This window comes from Dermacentor variabilis, chromosome 1 (genome assembly GCF_050947875.1).
Source record: "Dermacentor variabilis isolate Ectoservices chromosome 1, ASM5094787v1, whole genome shotgun sequence".
Classification (NCBI taxonomy): domain Eukaryota; kingdom Metazoa; phylum Arthropoda; class Arachnida; order Ixodida; family Ixodidae; genus Dermacentor; species Dermacentor variabilis.
The window spans coordinates 104,694,833-104,714,009 of NC_134568.1; the positions used below are offsets into that span (position 1 = coordinate 104,694,833).

The following is a 19,177-nucleotide window of genomic DNA, read 5'->3' on the forward strand; positions in this document are numbered from 1 at the left end:
AAAAACGACACGGACGTGAGAGAAGACGACACACCTAGCGCTAGGTGTGTCGTCTTCTCTCACGTCCGTGTCGTTTTTTTGTTGCGCGATATCATTTAAGAAATTGCGGAATTGTCAGCAACGGCAATGCAGATGAAGATGTGCGTTCGACTCAACAACATCTGCGGGTGCCCATACCGCTCTCTAGAACGGATGTTGAGCGGATGCTTTATCACCTTCCCATCACATCACACTTACAGAATAAAATTCACGAAGTTTCACCAACTCCTGCTTGTATTCTCTGGACCGTTACTTCTGACTTCGTCTGCCACACGGACTCTCCAGTCGCAAAACAACTTCATTGTGTCGCATGTGGTTGAGCGTCGCATTTATGAACGCTTTTTCAATTTTAATAAGACTGGCCGACAGTGCCATGTGCAATTTTTGCGCGTGTGACGAGATAAAACAGCCCCTTCTTTGCCACTGCCCATCCTTCGATGCTCAACGATGTGCTCTTCGATGTGCTCTTTCGGAGGAAAGGATCCTGGAACCTTGACCTGGCACTCTTGCACGCACAACGCTTCTTGAAGACGAAAGGACTGCAAATACGAACGCTCGTGACTGTTAGCAAACATTCCCCTGTGGGTGCAATCACACTAACTGCGTTTTTTTTTAATTATTTTTGTAATCTTCCGCTTTTCTTATCTATATTTTCCTATTTTGCTCCCTATGTGCAGGGTAACCAACCATGCAGGCCCTTGGTTAACCTCCCTACCTTTCCCTCTTCGTTTGGCTCTCTGTTGAGATAGATTATGTACTTGAGCAGTGCTGGTAGTAGGTGTCTTTAGTGTTCAGCCGTAACACGGGGCCGTATAGACTCTGAGCAGGCACACTATAACTAGCTGTCATTGTTTTTGTTTGTCGACATATGCTGTATTAATAGGCTATTTTATGCATCCTCCTTTTCATCCGGAATAGCATGCTTCGTTGTATGGCCAAGCAGACATCTCCGGCATCCGTTAACGAATGTCCGTCTGTTTCCATTATGTATCCAACAGAAAAAAAAACGCGCTTTTTTTTTCTTTCTTACTTAGAAGAGAATGAAGAAAGAAAGAGGAGAAAAGAAAGGGACAAAGCAAAGATGTTCACCAGAAAAGCGACTGGTTGGCTACACTACGCCGGGCAAAGGGAAACAGAAAAAAAGGAAAGAAAAACGCAGGGAGGTCAAACTGAACAGAAAATCTGACTTGTTGCCCTATATGCACTATACGGTACGGAGTAGGAAAGCGTAGAAAGACAAGAACGAAATAGATTCAGAGACAGGGCACGTTCATTGCCCTTAGGAATGGCAACGCTGCCTTTGTTGATCACCCTATGCTACCACGGCTGGCGAGGTCGGCATACCAATGTGGTCAGTTCCGAAAGTGGCTTGTGATGGACGCCAGAAATGTGCAATATATACAAAACCAACTATCTTCAAGAGAATGCGCGCGCGCATCGAAATGACGGAAAATACTGGAGACTTCCGGCGTTCACCAGGTTCCACCTATAGGGCGGAGCAGCAAGTGGGTCTTCTGTGACTGGCATTCTGAATGCGTTTCATGGATCTGTAAATGTACAGTCAAGTGCAATATGAGCTGCAGCACGGCGCCCACGTTCAAAAGGACACCAAGACCGTACGGCGGCGCCGACACACGAATAACTGGAGGACTAAACACCCTTACAATTACTTGCATTTATTACACCCAGTTTTCGTATGTAGGCGCCGTCATTCAGTCTCGAGGCCCTTTTCAGCACGTGCACCGTGTTGCAGCTCATATTGCACGCGACTGTTCATTTTTGTCAACATTCTAGTGCGGCTGCAGTGAAAGCTTGGCCCACGATGAATCATAGCGGAATGCTGGTTCCTCAGTATATATCGCGCTCGGTCGGAGAGCCGTCCTGAGCTCATTCGGGCTCTTAAGAACCATAGAAGAGTACAGAATATGCGCACCTACACTTGGTGACTCCAAAATAAGCACCACGATGCACATTCGTCGTGCTCCATCAAGATGCTCCGGGCCGCACTGCTGCCTTTGCTCGCTTTGACCACGCGGAGCACATCGAGAAGCCCCATAAACAGTACCCAACGCCAGAGACAGGGGCTCAGCGGAGTTCTTGTAGGAGACGACTCTAAAATAAAGTGTTTTTGCGGCTCTCCCACAAGCGGGTATTTAATCGAACGAGAACGTTCAACGTTCAGAAGGCGCAGTATAGTCTTCCCCGCGTGAAACTTCGTGTCACAAGGTCATACTTCGAGCTCTTTACGCAGTTAAAGAAATAGAAGGAAACGAAATCGGCACGCTCGAGAATGCCAGCTCTACTGCCAAGACCCTCCTCCTTTCGCTTCCACACAGTGTATTTCCTTAATTTTTATGCAGCCGAAACGACGTATGTTCTTGAAGATACTCACTTCCAGTTTGCAGCGTTGTGACCCAGAGCGACGATCTTTTTGTCTACGCATCCTGCACGCCGAGTTCAATTTAGAGTCCCCGTTGCATGCCGAGCCAGACGTCAAGTAAACTGTGCTTTTGTTGTGTTTAGGGACCTAACGTGTTTGCGGACTGAGCAGGGAAAAATGTTGATTCGCAAGGTAAGGTAATGGTTTAAATTATCAAGTTTTTGTTTGTTTGTTTGTTTGTTTGTTTATTTTATCTCTTTCGTTTGAACACGAAAAGATGAGGTGAATTCGGTGTAGAAAAAGATGACAAAGATATTCACGGATAGCGACTGCGAGTATGTCGCGCTGCTGAATTTCGCGTGTTCTCTGTCAAGCGCCGCCGAAGCGCAGTTCAATACGGTAAGGTGGAAAATGTTTCGTGCGAAGGCTTCCCGGAAAGCTAGACTGACGTTTCGTTCGATCGCTTTCCATTTCGTGTTCCCGGCTAAGAGGCAAAAGACAGCCGGACGACTTTTGGAAGAAAACACAGGCCTAAGAAGATCCGTGACTTGCATGGGATTTGGCACCTGGTGAAATACGTCAGGTTGTATCGGGGTGCACGCTTAGAACCGTTCCTCCTTCGCTATGTCAAAGCTCGCCGAGAGCGCACGTTGCCAAATATTTAATCGCAAAAGCCTGCCGCGCCAGAGGAATAAGCTATAGCGCGCTTGACGCGCAGTTACTGTATAGTTGCTGTATATATAGTGTATATATATATATATATATATATATATATATATATATATATATATATATATATATATATATATATATATATATATATATATATATATATATATATATATATATATATAGTGTATATATAGTTGCAGTTGCTGTATAGGCATGCTCGCAGACGAAGGCGCACGTCCTCGTGAGGGTCGTACGTGTATTGCGAATGCGACATCCCGCCAGGTGATATACCGGCTCCGATTCGAGGTGTTTTTGTCAGCCCGACGTATACGATTCGTTAAAACACGAATTATTGTACAATATAAGTAACGTTCGAGGATGAAACGTATGGATTTCTTCCCTCTCGCTCACGAGTGCTTCCGATTTCGAATACCATTTCTGCGCGCACGACGCAAAATAAGAGGCAAAAAAAATGAAACAGCTGCGTTTGTGACAAGTGGCATTCCCTTGCTACGTACCGTAAAATCGTTCCGTGTAAATTTAACTCCGTCGGCGTGCGTTGGGCGCTCTGACATGCACCCACTCTCCCTTAGTATGTGTCGGCAAGCTTCACGTTGGGTGAATGCAACGGCCGTATACTTACAGGTCGTGGGACCGTTTGCGCTGCTAAATGCGCAAAACAATAGACGTGAAATAATTAAACAAAAAGGAAGAACTCTAACCGAGCGTCTGCGCGCCTGTCAAAGCGCCAAAAACGCCTGACCCACTGCTACGCCTCACGCCATCTCATCGCTGAAGAAGGAGCCGGTCGGGCTCCGAAACGTGGGCCTTCTAAAGTAAAATTTTGGTTGGGCTTTTTCCTTCTCTTTAATACAGTTTTCCCTAACCAGGCAGATATATATATATGCTGAATGCTTGTTTACCTTTGATTCTATACGTGAAGTCATATTTGCGTTGTCCTTTGCGGCGCATTTCTGAAGTTGGGAATGCTTACCAACTGCCGCACTGTCGATTTTGTAAACAATCGAAATCGCGCCAATAAGACAAGGGACAAATAAAGCATCGACAAATAATAAAGCTCGCAAATGAAATGTTTATTCGCGTTACATAGCATAAATAGAAACACACACTGTCTCGTATTACATGGCTCAAAAAAAAAAAAAAACGAGAACTATATAAAACCCAGCAAGACGCAGACAAGGAAGTGGTGAAACAAAACTTCAATAGGAGGACTTATCACAATCTGCAATAAAAGCAACGAGTCCTTCGATTGCGAACTGACCCCTTTTTCTTTCTATTTTGCCTTCTAACGGTTATTTGACAACTTGCTACTCTGAACCGTGGTAGGTTAGCCCAGATCGCTATTTTACTACAGCTCACCGTTCTATTCGCCAAGGCTTCGCGCGCCCGCGCGCAGCCCGCGCAACGGCTCGAAATGAATCGGTGAGCCCACCCACCGTCGTCGATTCGTGGGGGCCCCGAAGTTTGCCGAAGCCGCGTACAGGCGGCGTACCATCCCGCGTTCGCTTTTCTCCTCTCCCTCGAAACGTTTACGCTCTCCCCTATTCAAACAGGAAAAAGGCGAGAAGAGACACAGCGTGCGGGCCCCCTCTCCCTTCTACGTCGCCTCCTCCTCAGCGCTTATGCCCGTCCTCCTCGCAGCGGCCACGGGGAGCGCCTGGCGCGCGCGGGCGCTCGAGGTGGGCTTTCGGGCAGAACGCGCGTGGCCGAGACGGGAGTCGGGACCCCGAGCTCGCACTGTTCGCCTTGTGCCCTGCGGAGAAGGCTTCACCGCGCGACGGCTGTGTTTGGCGGCGGCGGCAGCATGTGAGCGCATCTCGGCGTTGGGACGGACGCCCGGTTTGGAGCGTCGTCGCGTGCGCTTTCCGCCGCTCGTAGGGCCGCCTGTTGTACTCACCCTCGCGTCGTGTGGATACCAGGCGGCGTGCCACTGCCTGCTTCGGCATCGCTTGTGTCCGTCCAAGTTGTGTGGTCGCGGGTGCGGCTGGCGCTTCGGCACTGGACTCGCTGCTGCTCTTGCCGGTGAGTCTTTGCGGTTGACAACGGTTTTCGTTTGTATCCGCGCGGTACAGCTGGAGAGATGAGTCGGGCTCTTCGAGTCGCTGAATGGTGACCAAAGTCCGAAAATAAAAATAAGTCTGGGAGTAGTTATGTCGGACGATTCGAAACTTTTTCTTAAAGAAAAAAAAAGATTGCACATTTAAGTGCGGTGCAGGGTGCGACGGTTTTTCTTGTCGGAAGTCCTGCTTGGAGGGGACTACAGTGAAGAGTAGTACCGCCCAGAAAAGGCTGCGAAAGTTAAGCTCCGAGTGAGATCGACCAGTATAAACAAAATAGCGAGATTGATATTTTCTGGTAACTTTTCCGGATTCTTAGTAAAACTACCAGCATACAGGAACGCACCCGACAAGCGTACTTGTCGGATGGGTTTCTTGATGCAGGCTTAGTTTACCGCGTTCTTCTTACTTGTCGCCGCCTTAACAAACTTTACTCCAAAATTAAGGAAGCTGGCGGAAAAGAAAAAAACGAAAGAAGACAAGAAAGAAAGCCTTGTGAACGCATGTCGCCCTGTCGCTGTTCTTTGTTTGCAAATTTAGACTGAAGGCGTTTCGTTGCCTTTGAAAGCAGGTTTATTTACACTGAAGAGCAGTCACTCCGGGCAGCGCGCTCTATCCTAACTTCAGCGTCAATCTTTCGTGCAGCGTTGACGGTGCGGCCGTTGTTGGTGTTGGTCTACTTCAGCAAACATAAAAAAAGATGCGCTGCCCTAGAAAGGAACCCCATCCCTGGCAACGCATTTCCGAATGACCCAAGACACAAATGGGGAGCTGGCAGTGGTGGGAAAGGGGCTGTCGGAACTCGTTTCCCTTTGATTACCGCCACCGCCTGCCAGTACTGGCAAAGGGCCACTGCCGCCGTCGGTGCAAAGAGCGGGCGTTGAATAATGGCTGCAGGAAGCAATAATAAGACCACCCCGGGCGTTCCTCACCTGATTACTAAACAAGATGCCAATCGTTACCGTTGCGCTGCCAGCTCCGCGCGCACGGCAAACGCGCGATGTCGGCGATATTTGCACTGCGCGAGGCGTTAATTGCGTCATTAGCGCAATTTTCCTGGCGGAATTCCTTTCACCTGCACTGACGGCGCTTGCGAGTTGCCCCAAGAGGGGAGAAAAAGAAAGCACTCGAGCACACACGTGTACGCACACTCTGACTTCTGACACAACGTTCCTTCGCCGGCAATTTGAGACCAAGTGGTGGACGTAGTCGGGGAACAGCCGAAGCGACCCATTACTGCGAAATAACGACAGAATCACGCACAGTGCCGCCGGACTATAGGAACAGCGATACGGTCTTCGGGGTTTCTAGCCGCATCAAAACAAGCATATAACGTAGCTTCGGGGAAAGTATAGGTCTCGGTTTTATCTTCGCTACTAAAATACATCTTGGCATGCTAATATACTATTCTCTCGAAGCTTTTTTGCTTCGGTCGTTCTGTGCCAAGCCAGATATTATGTGACGTGCACTATATATGTTTCATGCATTTATCAAAAAAAAAAAACAAAACAGAAGTCATTCCCTGGGTTCGGTTGCTCGTATTTGCTCGTTGGAAGTGCCGAGACTAGTACCACACACCGGCTTACGTGAAGCGGGCTCACGTGAATCTGCCATTTTAGTGGTTAGTCGTGCTCGCACAACTATAGACACAAGTTATTTCAGTGATTTCGACTGCGAAGCGTGAGCCATTGCGGAAGCGCGAGATTTACGCAATAAACACGGGCCTCGGCGCGTGTCGCACACTTGAACGCCGAGTGGCAGCACAGCCCGCAGAAACGTGTCGCCGGAGCTCTTGAATAGCGCTGCAGCTGCACAGCTTACACGAGCCGCGGCGCGCGATGAGAAAGTACGCTCGACTCTTTGTCTTGCCGTCCTGTCGGGCAGCAACGCCGCGGCAATCTTATCGGCAAGCGACGCGGCCCACACTCGATCGGGCCCCGCGAACAGCGCGCGGTGCCCCTTCGACGGGCGGCAATATTTCTTTCCAGCGCGGAGAATTTTGTCGTTTGTCAGCAACCAGAGATGAGAGGAACCGAGCGTGCGTGTTATGCTCTGCATGCGTCTAGAGCTCCCTTCACTCCTCAGGCCTGGCGCTGAGGTCTCGGGGGTCACGGTGGTTCGCCCCGGCTGCCTCTCTCTCGGCTTAGAGTGCGCGGCCCGTAGCAAAGAAGTCGGGTGCTCTCTGTCGCGCGACCCAGGAAGCGCCTCAGCAAACTACTCCATCGAAGCCGGCTGCCGGCTTCAAGCCACGCAAACATCGACACGCACGTGCACAGACGTGCCATACACGCATACACAACACCTCGCCCAGCCCCTATCCTTTCCATCTGACTCTCTCAACCAGGGAGGAATCGCCCTTTGCCCCGGAGAAGTGCGGCCCACACTCATCTTACATAAACGGCCCCCAGTTTGAGCGCTGCTCTTGTATACTCTGTGAGCGAGGTATGCGTCTGTTTCCTATTCCGTCATCTTCCACTCCTGTGATCCGGTTATACCGTTTACGCCACGCCAAGCGAGTGGCTAAACAAACCTCCGCGGCTTTCTTCAAGCATTCTGCTCTCATTCGTGTACCATCTGCCAAGCTTACATTTTATCTGTAGGACGTGCGGCAATTCCCGTGGTAGCCACGTCCGCCTTTTACAAAAGCTAGGCATCGACACCAACACTGGTGGTGATGCCTAGCCGTCTATATATACACTGTCTATATATAGCCACTGTCTTTTATTTACTGAATACACGGCCGACGGTCAATTATTTCTAGCCACATATATACTTAACATTGCTCGTAATCAGGACTTTAGACATTCGACTTCTGAGCAAACATCCTGAGTAAATGAGAAAGTAGAGGCCCCAAACGAATGAATCCAAGAGCAACGCTAAACCTTTTTACCCCTCTCAAGGCAATTTGACGCGGAAGTAAAGGCGTTGCTTCACAGCTTACAAAACAAAGGCCTTACAGGAGCTATGAAGATGTAGTGTTCTCTGAAGGGCCCGCAGTAATTAGGCAGAGAGTTCTACGACTGTTGATTGAGTTTCTTCGAGACACGTAGTTGGTCAACGTTTGGTGACACACCCTTGCTAAAAGCGTATGAGATGCCCGAGCGGAATAATTGCTGGGTAAGCATGCCAGGCTACCCCGCCTGCAACACCACCACCACCACCACCCGTAAGTTGTCGCAGCGATAAGCAGCTTCATCGAAAGAAGTGAAATTGGGCTAGTTGATCATGGTCTTGAAAGACGGGCATGAGTAGCACCAATGTGAACAAACTATGGGTTTAACCAGTTTTGTATGCGTTCATCTCGGTGTATTCAACCACACTTCGCATTACACGCCCGACGTTCATGCAACTGCCTGCTCATATCTAATGGAACCCGATGATTATCCGGCGCGCCTCGCCAAACGGCCCCAAACTACTTTCAATCTACACGTACCGCTGTAAGCACCCTATAATACATTGAAGAATAATAAGTTATAACAAATAAATAGTGAGTGACGCGCTTTCACGCTGTTTTTGGTCTGTCTGTCCTTTAACCAACTCGCGAGCAATTCCACAGAAAAGCCAGAACAGGCTGACCATACAAGGCGATCATAGAATGTTCCAAGGAAATGTTAAGACAAAAAAAAAAAAAGAAGAAGAAAAGTAAACTACTTCTGACATATCTATAATTTAAGTAAATTCACCTCACATCTCCCCATATAGGTCAGCTTATATGAAAACTTGAGTTACGATGAGCATCTGCCTGCTATGAAGCTAGGACAAAGTATTCAGGCAGTGACGAAACTGCGGCATCTCTCTCTTTTTTTTTAACGCGAATTCCAGCGGTAGCCACGGCTTTCATTTTCCATATAGGCATCAATGCCTACCATACGCGTTGACTAGTTGTCGTCACCACGAATAATTAAAGCATAATTGTGCGCACGCATACGCGCAGGCATACGCAGAGGGCCATAGACGAGCGAAAGGGACGCGGTCCGTAATAGGGTCGGTCCCCGATGACATCAGAGAGCAATCATTCATATATAACGATTGCGACATGCGCCTTACCTATATTGACGCTTGCGTCATGAATAATGCATGCATAAAAGCCCCTTGCTGTAAGAAAAGTAGAACTTGCCCATTCTGAAGGCTATATATAGGGCACAAGCAAAGTGATCGAATTCGCGTTGGCTGTTTCACCTTCAATGCACACAAGAAGCACAAATTCAGAGGGGGAAAAATGAAAAGGGTGGTGAATGAGGTGCATACCACACTTAGCGGGAATTTCTGTGTCTTGCAAAACACCCCTACTTCCTTTTTTTAGTGCGAACTCCAACGTCGATTAGAAGAGCGAATCATTCGGTGTGAATGAGTCAGCGTTTTAATTTCTCGGGCATATCACATGAAGTGTTGTTGATATTTTTTTTTTCCTTAGAGAGAGATATGTATGGTAACGGTTGCGTATACATTCGGTCAAAAATAAAACGCGATCAAAATTGAGGGCGGCCAGTCGCATCATGGCCACATGATGTCTCTGTAGACATAGCTCTCTATAGGAGCCGATGTATGTCCCGTTGGAGAGTTGCGTAATGACGTGGGCTCAGCGAGTTGCTTCGTGCCATTTTTGCTGACCATGCTTTGATTAATGCATGTGCCGTAAAGACCTTGCGTGCGTCTTGCTCGCATGTTAACTCGCATCGGCGCAGGCCGGTGAGCGCCGACACGAGCGCGCCCAGTTGTCCGAGCACCAGCGACGGTGACGTCGCCTTGCGCGCCTCATCGTAGAGACAGGCTGGCCCGCCCTGGCGGGGCTACCATCCCAGGGCGGTGCGAAGGGCGTCGTTTAGGGCCCGGCGCGTAGGTGCGCAAACCTGACGCTCGTGTATTTGCCGCCGACGCCGCTGCTCTAGGGTGGGGTTGCGGAGCATGGGAAACCGCATGGTGCTCGCGCCGGGTAGGAATGACATCAGGCGCACTCGCGGGCAGCCTGCCTCGGGGCCGTCACAGGCGGAGGGGAAGAGACGAGCGCGGAAGAGGAGGCCGGGCGGTGGTCCGTGGTGAAAACGCGCCCCCTCGGCAGCACACACGCAGGGGCCAGCTGAAATGAACCTGGCCGGCTTAAAGAACCGCGCGGCGCCGGGCGTGTCATCGGTGGCAGCCGCAGGGAGGAGAAGGCGGGGCGCTGCCGCTGAGATATGGAATCGGTTTCCAGGTCGTCAGCTTCTGCACCTGGGGGTCTCGCGCGCAGCGTGCGAGAGCGCCGCCGTCGCCTCTTCCCGCGCTCCCGTTGATCACGCGGGGCGCGTGGGCCGTGTTCGCCCGTCAGCGACCGTTACCCTCCTGCTGGCGAACCTCGGCCTCGAGATTTTGCTTCTCTGTTTATCTTCAACTTGCTCTCTTCGCTCTCTTTTCGCACTGGTAAACGAGGACGTTTTCGGTCGTCACAGGGCGGTGAAGATGCCCCGTTCCATATATTTTGTGTAGCCGTCACCGTTCTTGTTATTCGTTGCTTTTTTTCAAGCTGAACGTCACAGAATTCAACCCCTACTTCTCTCCCACGTTTCTTCTTTCTTTTCTTTTTCTCTCTTTTCATACAAACTATCATTCTTAGCTTTTCTATCCCAACAGTCGTTTCAACAAGCCTGCAGCGTCTAAGTGGACGTAGCCAGACCGTAATGCATCGTGGACCCTTGAGCTCATTGCTCTAGAGGATAGCTCATTGCTCTAGAGGATACAGTAGTAAGAACCCAATATAACGAGTAATTATTCCCCTCACGCAGCGCACTGCGCATGAACGTAATCAGCTCATCCGTCACGCTTTGCCGCTGCGCCAATTTTTGCATTACATCGGTCTCGAGACGGCAGCAGGTCAGGCAATGGCGCAACTTCCTTCTAGAAGGTGCGGTGCATTTAGTTCAACTGATCGCCCTCTTGTCGCGGTGCACCGTGTTCAGTGCACACGTGTCCGTTTGAATGACAAACCTGCGTTAGCAATAATCATATCACGTCTCGCCAAGTACGTGCTCCCCGTTCTGCCAACGTCAGTGAAGGAGGAGAGATATATTGTAGGGAGCAAAAAAAAAAAAAAGAAACTGCCGATAGAGCGAATAAAAACCAAGCTCCAAACGGAGCGCCGCGCGTGATGGCCGCTAACGACGGGCGATCGGCGGTAATCACCGCTCGCGCCACGACAACCGCGCCTCGTTTCCTTGTCGGCAGCCGCGGAGCTGGGATTCGCCCGACGGCAGCCGACCACAGATTGAGCGGAACCACCGACGGAGGAAGCAAAATAAAATACTCGCCGTGGCGAGCGAAATGACCTCCCAGACGCGAGCGCGCACGCAGGCAGGCGCTCCACAGACAGGACGCGTATTTCAGCAGGTCGTCGTCAGACGCGGGACCGAAGATGACGCTGGTGCGGCTGTAGCCCCATTACACGCGCGCTGCAGCGCCGAGAGAAACGTGGGGAACGCGAGTCATCGCCGCGCCTGTTTGTTTTACACGCCTCACCCGCCTGCGCATGCACTGCTCGGAAAACATCTATTTTCTCGCGTTTCAACATCGCAGTTCATCGCGCGGGACTTGCGCCCGCTCCGCGCGCCTATCGCTCTTCTATCTTTCCCCCCTCTCTCTATCTCTTTTGCGGATGAGGAGAGGAAGGCTCTTTTATTTTCTCTTTGGTTTTGGTCAACCTCCACGTCATTTCTCTCCCATTTCTCTTTCTGTCTCTCTTTCTTGGCTCATTTCTGTTATCGAATGGCTTCCTTGTCTGTCTTCTGGCTGTTTTTCAGTACCCCCGATGAGCGGCACTTGAAATTAATTCTGCTTTCGCTAACACTTTAGAAATGGAGACGTCTTGCTAACTCGCTGCAGCGATCATGTCACGCACATTTCGAGACTAACGCCGCTTGAAACGTGTTACACCCGACGACAAGTGCAGATGATAAACACATAAATACAGCGCGAGGGGAAGGAGGAGCCAGCTCCCCGGCCCGACTTCATCAGAATGACGAAAGGCAGCACGCTGTTGTCCATAATAGGTGGCATGGGAAATTCGAAATTCAGAGTCGGTTGTTTGAAACATTGAAATGAAATGCGAGGGCTGCCTTCGCTCGCCCAAACATTTGCGCAGTCCATCGTGTGTGCATGTGTGTGTGTGTGTGTGTGTGTGTGTGTGTGTGTGTGTGTGTGTGTGTGTGTGTGTGTGTGTGTGTGTGTGTGTGCGTGTGTGTGTGTGTGTGTGTGTGTGTGTGTGTGTGTGTGTCTCTGGGTGGGTGGGTGGGTGTGTGTGCGCCCACAAATTTGCTGCGCTACTGCGATCTGTGCATACTGTGGACAGATACCGTGCGCCATAGAACAATTATAACGTGCCGTACGCCTGCTGTTAATTTGAAGGTACTCGTATAAGCCATTCTCCGCAAAGTAAGCGTCAGCGCAAAACTCTATAGAGACTGGAACAGGCTCGTCTAGACGAAAATGCCCTGCGGTGATGGAGGTCGCCAATGCGCATCTCCACAACCTGCACTTACCACGCACACCACGATGAGCGCAGAAACTAAACTCTGCTCGCCCGCCCTTGGTATAAATTTGCGTTTACGTTTCCCGCTTCGCTGGGATTCGTCATGTGCGAGCTACGAGCGCCGTCGCATCCGTCGTTTGCGAAATCCAAGCCTTTTTCACGCGGACGCTGATTACCTTGGCGGAAAAAAGTAATAATGCTGCAGGAAGCGAAACCTTATTGTTTCGGAGCTTAAGCCATCGCGACGGGCGGGGATTTCGAGGGATTTGGCTCGTTGCATCTCGCAGTGATTGCCCGCTTTGCAAGTTTGTTGCCCGTGTTCTTTATTCGTCACAGCTTCCCGACGCCCCCCGCCCACTTCCCCCTTTTCCAGACGCTTTGGCGGCAGACGTTGTTTCAAGCAGCCACGCTGCAAACATTCTCCGCCTTTTGACGTTTCTTTATATATTTGGTGATTATTATCTTTTCTTTTCTTGTGTGTGTCTGCGAACTGAAGCCATGGCTGGGACCAGCAAAAGAGGGGGCTTACGTTTTATTTCTCGCAATTTAATCGTGTTGCACCTCCTGCGTTTGTTCAAAGCTGCTTCTAAACTTTTCAGACAAAGACCCTTACAAATGTGGGTGTTCATTCTGACTTGTTATATCGTCGTACGTGTTAGCTGAGCAGGCTGAGGTCATTTATTTGGCAATGTAGTAAGCGTTCTTTCATGCTTTGAAACTAAAGTGGCAGCAAAATCATCTCATTAATCTTGTAAAAACTACAATCCATGGCCGTGCAAGAAAAGTTTGCTTGACGGAGCAAAGGCTTCTTATTATGCAGCGCGACATGATTGAACCCCCCGAGTCAGGCAATGTTAAGAATGTTGCCTAACGATTGCACACGAGTGCTCATTAGCCGCTACCTTTGTTAGCTTGGCTCCTAATTCGCTTGCGTGTTGCACAGTGCACAGTCATTGCGATAGCGTGCTCTTGCCCACCACCAAGCAGGCAAATTCATTTGACCGCAGGTCTCTTATTGGCGCACCGACGAGGCTTTATATCATCATGAAAAGCATCGTCGGTGCGCCGAAAAAAGGATCCTGCAACGAACTTATGGCGGGAACTGGACTAGTCAGATTTTTGATAACATGCATTTTCAGCGCTTGGGAAGAAACAGAAAAATTCAGAGTAAAAGAGTGCATCCTAGAATAAGGTATGAAACCGGTTCAAACGCTTTTTTTTTCTGCACCGTTACTGAAGCAAAGCGCATGCTAAACAGGCGACGTATTAATTAGGAAAATCACTTAGTTTTTGGTTATACCTATAGCAGGTACATTCGCACTAGGCAGCAAGTTGGCTATAGCACTGTCTGGAACCGCACCAGAAAAGTGCTGTCGAAGACCCAGCAACACCCGACTATTTACCAACAATCATTTGGAAACATATCGCTCATGGCCTATCAGTTGGGCTACAATTAATTCGTCACAGTGAAATAAATGTCGCAAACATGGCGGGCACTTAGAGTCGAAATGAAAGCCGCTTTTTGCTTTGTTGCTTGGGTTTTGCTGTCTTCTTCAATGCCCTTTATTATCGCAAAGCATGAATATATACTCTTTCTATATATATATATATATATATATATATATATATATATATATATATATATATATATATATATATATATGTATATATATATATATATATATATATATATATATATATATATATATATATATATATATATATATATATATATATATATACTTTATACTAATAAAAATATATACCTTATACTCGCAAAGCTTCCTTTTTCTTGCATTATTGGCACCACCAATTTTGGGCGACAAAATGTACTAATAATTATGACTATGTCGGAACTTTATGCGTTCCTAAGTCTCGTTGCGCGCGCCAGTGGGACGCGTGGCTATGGATATGCGGGACATGCATAAGTGCTCTTTGCTGATGGCAGAAGAGGATAATGAGCAGGCACGGAACAACGTGGCGTGACTAAACCACGCCGAAAGCTCCCTAGTAAACCTAACTACTTCCAGGACAAAAAAAAATGTAGCGGCAATTTCGAGGCACGCACCGAGTTCGAGCATTTCGCAAGTAAACTTAACACTTAATTTAAAAAGAAAAGAAGACGGTGTTGAGATTCACAGCGCATGCTGCAGTGTGTACACGTAAAAAGAAAATCTTGGCATCAAAATGCGGCTACGTACTGTATGTGAACGCTTTGCGGTCCCGTTTCGTTCCTGAAAGCTGTCGCACTAACGCACACATTGGCCAACATCTCGACCAGCACGATAGGAAGCATGTTGATCAATTCTCCCGAGACATGTTCCCTAGTGTTAATAGGCCCTTGCAAGACACGAGACGCGACATGCGAACGCGCCCCCATCTGTCGCAAGTCTCAATTTACGATTTCCCTCTGGCGCCGTTCTTCTTAGTAATGCCAACTTTTTATAACGATGTAAGCGAGGCACGTTCCTATCTGAATTGTTCGCTCGTGTCGTTTTGATTCCTTGCCGTTGATTATCATCATCATAACTATATATGCGATTCCGTGGCCTCGACCACTGAACTCGTCCGGCAAAGCCCAGACGGCGGGGTGCGCCCGCAGTCGAGAGCCGAGGCCGCGTGGCATCGCATCCGGCACGGATGCAATGGCCGGGTTGCGCCCCGTGCCAAACAGGGCGCCGCTCAGACAGCGCCGACCGCAGCGCAGACCGGACGATTCGAGCAAACAACACGTCATGCTTGTGCGGTACACCTTATAGTATACATATATGCTATAGTCAGGCGCGCTTGCTCACCCGCGATTTTACCCGCTCGCACGGACGTCCGCCCAAACCGTTTGGGCACGAGCGCAGCGCGGCCACACACGCCCGTGCGTATACGTTGTGCCCACCGCGGAGTCATGCGCATCTCCGCTGCTCTTCGTCGCCCCTTCGGAAGCCTGCCCTCCCGCTGACAGTTGTGCATCACGCCGGTGCTCGTTTTCCATCTCGCTCTGGGGGCGTTCGCGCGGGAGAGTGGCCGCCTCGTCCATCGTCTCCCGACACGCTCGGAGCGCTACGGTCCCCGGGGGCGTGCGGCGGCCCACGCGCCGCGGGCTGGCCGCGGCGTGGTGCCATAAACGCCGCGAGCGCGGGACGACGCCAGTTTGCCCAGTCGCCATGGGTACACCAGCGCGCCCGCTTGTGTGTACGGCCCTTGACAACAGCCCTGCGCATTTTCTCTCGTGTTGTAAAAGCGGAGAAGCCTTTTAGCGCCCTGCATCATGGTGTCGTCACCCCCTGCAACACCGCCCCCACTCCTCCCCCTCTATGTTTTTGTTTTGTTATCGCTTTGTCGTTATTGCCTGGCTGGTTGGGGAATTGGGGATGCGCGCCGCTCGCTGTTTTCCTACGGCGCCTTTGACCTTGCACTCCCCCCATATACGCCTGACACATCAACACAAGTCCGCTGTGTTGCGCAGAATAAAGAAGGCAAAGAAGATAGAAGCCGGGCTATTTAAAAGGCACCGAATGGAAGAGGCACAACGTGCTCTCTGGAATGAACGCGCAGAGAGGGTGCTGGGGCCGGGCACGGTCTCAACGCGCATGCGATCTAGGGGTGATTTCTTTTTCTTTCTTTAATAGCGCTGCCAACAGCTTCCGTGCTATGTACGTGGCGCAGTGTAGAAAGCGATGATATAACTTTCGAAGGTACCTTAACATAGCATTCGGAAAAGATAGCAACTCCAGGGAAAACACGACACGCTCAAGAACCGAAAGGTTTGGCGTAGAAATCAGTAATCGGTACAATATTACAATACAATATTACGTTGCAGGGTAGCAATCGAGAAGCCAAAATTAAGTTTATGTGTCATTTCTAAGCCGGCAGATTCAAACCAATGACATGACGGGTTGCGCTGGTGCCTGCTTATGCAATGGCCCATGTGAACCATTCGTTCACCGCCAAATTAAGTAATATTTAGCATCTACAATTCAGTGACCGAATTCACAAAGCTTTTTGTTCGTATATGTTCCCTCACACAGGCCCGTCGCCTTCATTAATAATACGCCCAGCATCGGGATTGGCTGGAATTTTCCCTTACGAACAATTCTATAGCATAAGAGCGTTTTGCGAATAGGGGCCGAGAACTGTAGTCAAATATATATGCTCGACGCGGCCGCAACAAAATTCGCCTCTTTATGAAAAAACATGCTCAGTAAGCTTATCGAGATCAATTGCACTCCGCTGGGACGACAGATTGCATAGCCTTAAATGTGTGTGTTTGTATCGGCACCATGGGGCCGAGATCACAAAGCTCCTCGCTCGTATGGCTGTTTGACATTGGCCAGCCGCCTTCACTGATAAAAATGTTGAGCGTTCTGCATGGCGTAAGAGGCTTTTGTGAACAGATGCTGAGGTATCGGAACACTGCTGATACTTCGATTATGCCCAAGGTAGAGTGAAAACGAGGAACAGTTGTGCATTGATGATGATGATGATGATGATGATGATGATGATGATGATGATGTCCTTGAAGAGTTTGACGCATTGTGTGACCACGTAAAGTGCGCACGCATCACGATTTCTTCCTTGTCACCAATTTGGCCACGTTCCACTGCAGTGGCGCAGGGGCCTAATGGTGCTCTGTTGGGCACCGCGGTGCGAAGTGTGGATTCCCAGCCGCGGCGGCTTGGATCTCGATGTGACGCGGACTGCAACGAAAACGCTCGTGAATCGAAATGCGGTCCAAGCGCCCTGCGGGTGCGCGTGAAAGAACAGCCAGGCTTAGTCAAGGTTATAATGTGGGGGCGGCTTGCACGAACACGTAATAACGAGTAATAACACTTAAGAACGCGTTCTTAAATTCGTTATCATTTTCGTTATTAAATGTTCGTACAAGCCGCCCCCGGAGTTCTGCATTGCACCGTCTCTCGTAGTGTCTGTATTGCTTTGGAGCATGAAAGCTCTATCGATCCAATCAATTGATGGTCTTTCTTCTGTCGTGGGGTGTGTAAACCTGCGGCACTACATTCTCAGACTGGCAACTAAAAGCAAGGAAGCTATTTCGCCCAGGAAAAACTATTGCAGGGCCCTTTTACGGCGTATGAGTAGATATAAGTGCAGGCCCTTGCCATCTGCTTTTCACTGCGATAGATGGTGATCATTAAAGCGGATGCGCGTATACACATTTGTGGGGCCGTTAATTAAAAAGCCACCAACATCGTCTGGTGCCGTTCAAAAGCTCCAACGCGACCCTTACTGCTGTTGCTAGTAAGCTCCACCACCCTGCAGTGTGAAAACGGTAGCCATTGAGGTGAGGTATATATATACACATATAAGCCTAATTTTAGAATGTTGGAACTTAAATAGAGAACACAACTGGGCCTTTCTGTCCTCAAGTCCAGCCTTTCGCGCAGTCTTCCGAACTCTGGTTACATAAATGAGGAGAACTTTCGAAGCAGGTGCGTTCGAAAGCAAGCAAATTTACCTTCGCCACCGTTCACACAAATCTGCCAGTATACGTTAAACCACTGTTTGAACGCACGGACTATGTAATGTGTAATGTAATATGTAATGTATGTAATATGTAATGTGTAATGAAGTATAAACCACGATACGGGACCACGCGCCCTTAATTCCTCCTTAATTAAGCTGCTCTTTAGCTCGAGTGCGCTGGCTCGTTTTAATTTTATTAGCCAGCGCTATTCCTTTTCGGAACGTATAGAATCTAGACCGGCAGGCACGGGAAGGCATAGACTTAAGGTCTTACAGGCGACCAGACCGGCTCACTGACATCCAAACAAACACAGTCGCAAAATAGAAAAAGTGAAGAGCAAAATAGAAGCACTGCTGCACTCGGTGCATCATGAGCTGCAGTCTAGAACGAGGCGAGAAAACTTAGTGCGCAATTAATTATTCCTCTCCATATTCCGTTCGTAAAAACATTGGGGAAAAAAAAAAGTGGGAGTGAAAAGTTGAAGACGCCGAAAATCTACACGGAGGATTTGTTCCTTTCAGTTTGATGTTTCTCGCTTCTCTCGCTGTTTTCCGTCCTTCTTTCTTTCTTCCCTCCTTTATGCATACTTTTCTGCGGGACATGCCGCTTCATTAGTTTTTCTATCGTCTCCGGCTCGTTTATTCTGGCAGTGCGCGGCTGCACAGCGCCGGCGGCCGGCCTCCGACAGGCGCTGCTTTGTTTTGCTTTCTTTGTTTTAGAGCTTTCTACCACCTCGAGCCACGGGAAAGGTTCGCCGTTCTTATTTTCCTTTGTTTTCGTGTTACTTTTCCGCTTCATTTTTTTATATATATATTTTACTCTGTTTCTCGCGAGAAGTACGCGCACGCAGGCACTCGGAACTCTCCCACACCCACACATTCATGCACATACATGATCGAGACTCGTCCACTGGCTGCCAGCTCTCGCGACCGCGCCGCCCTTCGCCGCCGCCGTCGCAGCACCGCCATCCCGCGCGTTGGGGCTTTCTCGCAGCCCAGTGCCGTGTGCCCGGGCGGCGGAGTGTTTCGTTGCCA

At 49.4% G+C, this 19,177-nt stretch overlaps 1 protein-coding gene across 2 annotated transcripts in view; it reads left to right on the forward strand.

Moving 5' to 3' along the window:
* The first annotated feature begins 4,799 nt into the window (after positions 1–4,799).
* Ddr (discoidin domain-containing receptor 2) overlaps positions 4,800–19,177 on the forward strand; it is a 199,148-nt gene continuing 184,770 nt past the window's right edge. For both annotated transcript variants that reach the window (XM_075692122.1, XM_075692131.1), the window contains exon 1: positions 4,800–5,134. The gene's annotated coding sequence lies outside the window, so the exon portion shown is untranslated. The remainder of the gene's footprint in view (positions 5,135–19,177) is intronic.